Source organism: Gossypium arboreum, chromosome 6 (assembly GCF_025698485.1).
Source record: "Gossypium arboreum isolate Shixiya-1 chromosome 6, ASM2569848v2, whole genome shotgun sequence".
Lineage (NCBI taxonomy): Eukaryota > Viridiplantae > Streptophyta > Magnoliopsida > Malvales > Malvaceae > Gossypium > Gossypium arboreum.
Window position 1 is genome coordinate 40,089,640 of NC_069075.1, and position 8,274 is coordinate 40,097,913.

An 8,274-nucleotide genomic window follows, 5' to 3' on the forward strand; every position below is an offset into this window, starting at 1 on the left:
CAATTTGGTCATGGTAAAACAAAGAACTTAGTTCAAAAAAAATGCTAAAAGAAAATCTAAGAATCCTCAATCCTCCATCACATGTATCATTATCAAGCTTGATATTTAGCATGCAATGGCATTAACACCATATTCACTTTTATAACTCTAAATCAAAGCATAAAAAATGTCACACATGGGTTAACACACATTATAGGCAATAAAATAAATATTAAATTATTTTTATGCCTTGGTTTTGTGGTCCCGAAACCACATTTCGACTAGGGTCGTTTTAAGGCTGTCACACCACCTCTCCCACCTCCTCTAATTTCTCAGCCGGTCCCTATGGGTTATCATGGAGTAGAAATGGTTAGGAGAGAAAAACCCCTAGTGGATAGAATTTGAAAGCATATGGCCGAGGAATTCTAGGTGAACATTGATAATGACCTGGAGAGAGCAGAGTTTTGGTTGGAAAATACCATTAGGGTATTTGATGAGCTGTCATGCACGCCGAAGGCGTGTATGAAGTGTGTAGTGTCACTCCTACGAGACTCGGCCTATCAATGGTGGAGCACTCTCGTGTCAGTGGTACCGAGAGAGAGAGTAACCTGGGAATTCTTCCAGGAACAGTTCCGTAAAAAGTATATTAGCCAAAGGTTTATTGATCAAAGGAGGAAAAAATTCCTTGAACTGAAGAAAGGTCGTATGACGGTGACGGAGTACGAACGTGAGTTGTGAGGCTCAAAAAATATGCGCGGGAGTGTTTATCTACAGAAGCCACCATGTGCAAGAGGTTTGAAGATGGTCTGAACAAAGACATCCGTCTATTGGTTGGCATCTTAGAGTTGAGGGAGTTTGTGGTACTTGTCGAGAGAGCTTGCAAGGCCGAAAAATTGGCTAAAGAGAAGAAGAGAGCTGACATCGAGTCTCGTGAGTCAAAGAAAAGAAAGATGGGGAAATCACACCAGACCTTATCCAAGAGATCGAGAGAGTTTCCTGCTCGATCAAATGAGTCAGTAGGATTTTCGAGCAGAAACAAGAGCAAGCGGCATACAGTGTCTAAAACTCAAACCACTTCTATCGCAAGTGTTCGTAGTGCTCGACCAAATAGACAAGAATGTTCATAGTGCGGTAGACATCATTTTGGAGAGTGCCGAGGTAATGAAACAGACTGTTTAAAATGTTGGTCATTAGACCATTTTATTCGTAGCTGTCCCGAGATGGTCGAGAAAGATAAGGATCAAAGTGTGAGATCGAGTAATGCTCCTTCAAGGGGTAGACCACATAAGAACTTGAGAAGTTGGGCTAGCAACAGAGGTGCGCCTAAAGATGCTGCTATGAGGTCCTAGGGCAAAACGCCTGCAAGGACTTATGCTATACGTGCCCGTGAAGAGGCAGAGTCTCCCGATGTGATTACAGGTACCTTTTCTGTCCATGAAATATCTGTCGTTGCTTTGATTGACCTGGGGTCTACCAATTTTTATATTTGTATGAGATTGATACCCCGTATGAATATGCTAGTTGAGTCCACATTCATGGTAAAAGTGTCCAACTTGTTAGGCAAACATGTGCTAGTTGACCAAGTATGTAGAAATTGCCCCTTGACAATTAGAGGTCATTATTTTTCAGCTAACTTGATGTTCTTGCCGTTTAATGAATTTGATGTGATCCTTGGGATGGATTGGTTAACTTCTCATGGTGTTGTAGTGGATTGTGGACGAAAAGTGATTGAATTGAAGTGTGGAAGTGGGGATGTTCTTCGGGTTGAATCAGGTGAATTAGACAATTCAGCTATAGTAATACCGTCTATGTTGGTAGTAAGATATTTGAGGAAAGGGTATAAAGCTTACCTAGCTTTTTTATTGAATACTCAAGCATCTGAATTGAAGATTGAGTCAGTACCAGTGGTATATGAGTTCACAGATGTATTTCTGGAGGAATTACCCGAATTGCCTCTAATGAGGGAAGTTGAATTTGGAATTGAGTTAATCCCTGGTACGACACCCATCTCAATTACTATGTACAGGATGCCACCAACAAAATTAAAGGAGTTGAAAGTACAGCTACAAGAACTAACAGATAAGGGCTTTGCGAGATCGAGCTTTTCTCCGTAGGGTGCTCTGCTGATTTTTGTGAAAAAGAAAGACAGGGCGATGAGGCTATGTAGAGACTACAGATAGCTTAACAAGGTCACTGTAAAGAACAAGTATCCCTTTGATAAACCATAATTTTTACATATTTTTCCCCCATGTTTAACGCATTTTATGGATGATTTTCCTTTAGAATTGGTGAATTCAATGCTCTTAATGCTTTAATTTCCTATTTTACACTTAGGAGAGCATAGGAGAGTGAAAGGAAAGAGAAACAGGCCAAAAATGGAGAAAATGGGCCAAAGTACGAAATCAACATGGCCTGGACCTCCTCACACGGGCATAGCACACGCCCATACCATTCTAACAGGCTCGAACACGGCCTGAAGTAATCGCACACGGGCGTGTCCTTGCGGAGCCCAAGTTAAGTCCAATTTGGAAAAGGTCACTTTTGAGGGCTTCTAGGCATTCCAAAGCCTATAAATACACCCTAGAAGAGGAGAAAAAGGGGAGACGGAGAAGAGGGGGTAAGGAATTACCCCAAGGAAGCTGATTGATCCATCTCAGAAGTCGGATTCATCATCAAGACTGAAGATCTCTCCTCAATTTCCCTTCAGGAGTTTTGGGTTTTCTTTATGTTTTGTATTCTTTATTCTTCAGAGATGTTTTCTTATTTAGTTATGAACTAAATCCCCTAAATACCTAAGGGGAATGAAACCTAAGATGAATCTTGTTATTATTTTTTGAGTCGTATGATAAATATTTAACTTGTTCTTAATTATGTGTTCTTAATTCTTGTTTTGATATCCCAGTATACTGATTCAAGACATACTCTTATTCAGAGGAGGAGTAGACCCTGTCTAAGAGTACTTTTTTCATAATTAAGCGGAGTTGATTGCGCGCCTAGAAATAGGGTGACAAGATTTTGCCAGATTAGGGTGAAACCTAATAAGGGGATCCATAGATCGAGTTAATGCAACCTTAGAGTGTTAATTAGAGAAAATTCTCAGTTATTCAATTTAGGGATTAGACATTATTAGTCTTGAATAGGGATAATAACATAACTTAGGGATCTCTACGGAACAAGTTGAATGAATAAATCGTCTAGTTCAGATCCAGAATAACATGTCTAGGTGGATTTTTCCATAGGTATTGTCTTAACTCAATCGATTTTCCCAAAAGCAATTCCCCAATTCTTTTCTCTGTGCATTCTTAGTTTAGATAATTAGTTAGTTAAAATAACAACCTCTTTTATTCCTAGGCTAGATAATAAAAAGACAGTCATTACTAGTACTTTTAGTTCCATTGGGTTCGACAATCCGGTCTTGCTGAAACTATACTACTGTTCGATAGGTACACTTGCCTACATCACGATAATAGTTAGTTCAAGAACGAGTAATTATAAATATTTAAAACCTATCACGAAACCTCGCGATCAAGTTTTTGGCGCCGTTGCCGGGAAACTAAAATATTAGGAACGCTAAATTTTTATTACTTTATCCATTTTATTTTTCTTGCAATTTAATTTGATTTTATTATTTTTTTAATTTACTTTTTCTTTCTCTTGGCAGGTTTTTATAGTTTATGACTAGAAGAAACCTGTCGGGACCATTACTTTTTGATGAAGAAATCGATCTCACAGTTCGTAAAAACCAAACAGAAATAAGGCGCAGCTTAAGATACATAGAGAACGAGCAAGAAGACCATACTCAACCCCAAACTAAAGAGATGGCTGAAAACCAAGGCAATCAGCTACCTCCTGCAATTGCAGCTAATAAAATTCAGCTCCACACACTATGTATAATTATGCTAAACCTTCTTTAATAGGAACAGAATCTAGCATAGTTAGATCGGCTGTAGCTGCAAATACTTTTGAACTAAAACCTAACATAATTCAAATGATACAGTGGTTTGTTCAGTTTGATGGTTTGCAGGATGAAAATCCCAACGCTCACTTAGCAAACTTTCTGGAATTTTGCGATACATTTAAAATCAGTGGCATTTTTGATGATGCCATTCGTCTTTGGTTATTTTATTTTTCACTGAGAAACAAAGCTAAACAGTGGTTGAACTCGTTACCACGAGGGTCAATTACTACTTTGGAACAAATGACCGAAAAATTTTTACTAAAATATTTTTCATCGGCTAAAACGGCTAAATTACGTAATGATATCTCTTCTTTTGTGCAGATGGATTTAGAAACACTTTACGATGCATGGGAGAGATACAAGAACTTACTGAGAAGGTGCCCTCACAATGGGTTACCGCTTTGGCTTCAAGTACAAACATTCCACAATGGTCTGAATCCTTCGACTCGGCAAATGGTTGGCGCAGCTGCTAGCAAAAACATCAACAATAAAACACCGGAAGATGCCTATGAGTTTATAGAGGGGATGTCACTGAATAACTATTAGTGGCAAGTTATGAGGACAAAGCCAACGAAAATAGCTGGCATTTTTAACGTCGACTCAGTTACTATGCTATCAAATCAGGTAGAACTTCTCAATAAAAAGGTTGATGGTGTACTTGGTTCTACGCAGGTACATCCAGTAATGAGGTGCGACTCAAGTGGAGGAGGTGTGCATACAGAATATCAATCCTTCAATCCCACAACCGAAGAGGAACAAGTCAACTATATGGGTAACAATAACTTTAGATCTCAAAATAACCCATACAGTAATACTTATAATGCAAGTTGGAGGAACCACCCAAATTTCTCTTGGGGTGGTCAAGGAAATCAAAAGCCACAAAATCCTCAGGGTTTTCAACAGCCACCTTATCAACAAGAGAAGAAACTGAACTTTGAGGAGATGCTCTCAAAATTCATATCAATGTCAGAAACCCGTTTCCAAAATACCGAGATAGCACTTAAAAATCAACAAGCATCGATCCAAGGACTCGAAACTCAGATAGGCCAACTATCCAAACTAATCTCCGAATGACCACAAGGTACCTCACCAAGTAATACTGAACCTAACCCAAGGGAACACCTCAATACAATTAGTACTTAAGATAAGGAAGGATTCGTTGCGCCTAAGCTAGAATTGATGCAAGAAACTGTGGTGAGAAAAGGTAAAAGTGAGGTAAGTCATAACAAAATGGTGAATGAAGAATATAGACCTCAGTGTCCCATACCCTAGCGTGACAAGGAAAGACCGCTCAGATGAACAATTCGGTGAATTCCTTAAACTTTTGAAAAAATTACATATTAACCTACCGTTTATTGAAGCTTTGTCGCAGATGCCAAATGCAATGCAATTTTTAAAAGAGCTTATAGTAAATAAGCGAAAGTTGGATGAAGCATCAGATGTGGAGCTAAATGCAGTCTGCTCAGCTATTCTACAAAATAAGCTACCCCAAAAATTGAAAGATCCAGGGAGTTTTACAATTCCTTGCTTAATTGGTAGTTTAGATATAAGTCATGCATTAGCTGATTTAGGGGCTAGTATTAACATCATGCCTTACAAAATGTTTAACCAAATAGGTCTTGGGAAACCTAAACAAACTAGGATGAGCATTCAATTGACAGATAAAACTATAAGATTCCCTAGGGGTATTATTGAAGAAGTATTCGTGAAAGTAGATAAGTTCATATTCCCCGTTGATTTCGTTGTTCTAGACATTGAGGAGGATAATAACACCCCTTTGATTTTAGAAAGGCCTTTTTTAGCAACTACTAAAACAGTTATTGATGTTGGCACAGGTGAGCTTACACTTCGTGTGGGAGACGAAACGATCACCCTTCAAGCTCGTAATTCTGGCATCACATCGAACATTGAAGGTAATAGTCCACACCAATCTACTAAGACTGACAATATGACTTTAAAGAAATTAAGCTTCAAAGAAGTTCATGAGCCATGTTCCAGAAATGATAGAGGACACATTCATGAAGAACGAAGGCTACGGATAGAGGAGCTAGACGAATGGCGAGTACACAAACCGAGAACACATGATAAGCTGAAACTACGACAAAACAAGCCCGATACCTCTCCTAATCAACTTAAGGTTGGCGTAAAGTCTTACTAGATGCCGCAGATCCCCACATTGTCACTACCACACTGAATGAGGAAATCCCTCTTACGGTACTCAGTATTTTTCCATTCGGTACGATGGAGGTGAGTCACCCCAAGTTTGGCACTTTTAAGGTAAACAACATCCGATTAAAACCCTATGTTGATGAGATTGATAGTAGGAATGAGGAGTATAAACTCCTCAAACCACCCTGACCATTCACTAGAGAGGTAAGTAGAGCTTAGACTATAAATAAGCGCTTCTCGGGAGGCAACTAGAGCACTAACATATTTTGATTTCTTTATTTTTAACTTCTAACACTTTAAATCATTAACTTTATCTTTGAATTGCAAAGTTTTTTAGAACACACGGCCAGGCACACGGACGTGCCTAAAGCCGTGGCCAAGCAAGGGAAGAGACACGACCGTGCGATACGACCGTGTGGAAGCAGGACATGTGACAGCCCTAAATTGACCCTAGTCGGAAAGTGGTTTCGAGACCACTAAACCGAGTCATAAAGATAATTAACCGTCATAGTTGATGCTCATTATATGTACATATGCATGTGTGAAAATTTCATGTTTGAATTCTTTTAATAGTAAGTGAATTTTATCAAATAGGACTTATGTGAGAAAATTTGGAAATGTGCTAGGCAAATGTAAAGTGGCCTAATAATGCATGTTGTGAAATGATGGGTTTGCATGTCAAATTACCCAAATTAAAGCATAGTGGCCGGCCAAGCTATGGGTGGAAACATGTTGTAAACATGTTGTGTTAGTTAGTTATGTTAGAAAGAATAAAAAAAGGGGTTAGGATTAAAGTAATGCAAAAAGGAGGAGTGATGAAAAAAAAATGGTCTCATCCATGCCCCCCCTTTGCCGTGAATGGAAGAAAGAAAACAAAGAAAAAAAAAGTGTTCATCCTTGAACATCTTTGGCCGAATAGAAGAAAGGAAGGAAGGGAATGAACTTGGAGAAAAATCGGCTATGAAGGCTCACTAGATTAAGGTATGTTTAATGTTGCTTTGAAAGTTCATACACCCCTTGGATGATTAGTCTAAATTCTAACTATCTCATGGATGGATTTGGGATTATTAGAGAGTTAGTATTCGACTAAGAGGCTTCAAAAGTTTTAGTTGAAGCCTTGAGACTATTAGCATGTCAGCTATATGGATGTGTTATGAGGCTTGAGGTGTTAGGTAAATTTGAACTCATCACCAAGTTCTTTAAGCAATCCAAGCTAAAAGTTTCGATATTGAGGTATCTTGAGCATCGGGCCATGGTAGGAAGTAGAAGGGAAAATATGGTTGTTGTTAGATGAAGTAGAGTCTAACAAATGAGCACATATGTGCATTAGTTGCTAGATGGAGAAGAATCGGCTAGCAAGTTGTGTGCTAAGGCCGAATATAATTTTGTGTATTAATGAGTAATGCATGTGTTGAATTGATGGAAAGGGAGAGGATGCTTTACTAGTGTATATATGTGTATTAGCCAAGTTTTGAACTTGAAACAAAATGGTGTTTAGTCAATACAAGTGACCATACTTGTAGAATGTATTAAGTGTTGCAATCGGCCTCAACATAGACATGTATGTTCGGCCACATGAATGAGTACATAATTTGATGTGTATGTTCGGCCATAGGTAAGCATATTGATGGCTTTATCTTGACTTAGAAAATTCGGCTAAGGGGAATATTAGCTAATATGTTGAATTCGATTCGTGATTTCGTACATATGTTACTCTAGTGTCTAATGTATATATGGGCTAAGTACCTTGAGCTTCTCTTTTGATGTTCGAATGAATTGTATTAAATTGCTTAATGTGATTAAAAATGCGTATGACCATTTTGTATTTGAGCTAAAGGTGGCCATATGACCCATCAAATTCATTGTCATGTTCAGCCATAAGCTAGCATAACGAGACTTTAATAAGTTAAATTTGTTTGAATTAGCTCAAGAGCTTAGAGGACCAAAGTTGGATAAGGGAAAGGAAAAAGTGATCGAATAGCCGCCAAAATCGTTCGACAACATCCGAGGTAAGTTTTCGAGTAATGGAGCTTAGATTATGATTCGATTAGATTATGTCTTAAGTAAATCAAAATCATGCTCATTGTATGTGGCTATTGAGCCGAAATTTGTAAGTGTGACAACCCGAATTAGGGCCTAATCGGAATAGTGGTTTCGTGACCACAAAT

The 8,274-nt window shown here is 38.5% G+C and overlaps 1 non-coding gene across 1 annotated transcript; it reads right to left on the reverse strand.

Moving 5' to 3' along the window:
• Nucleotides 1-4,225: 4,225 nt before the first annotated feature.
• Nucleotides 4,226-4,332, reverse strand: LOC128294468 (small nucleolar RNA R71). The gene has a single exon (XR_008284778.1). It is a non-coding gene; the product is annotated as a small nucleolar RNA R71 (small nucleolar RNA).
• Between the last annotated feature and the right edge of the window lie 3,942 nt (nucleotides 4,333-8,274).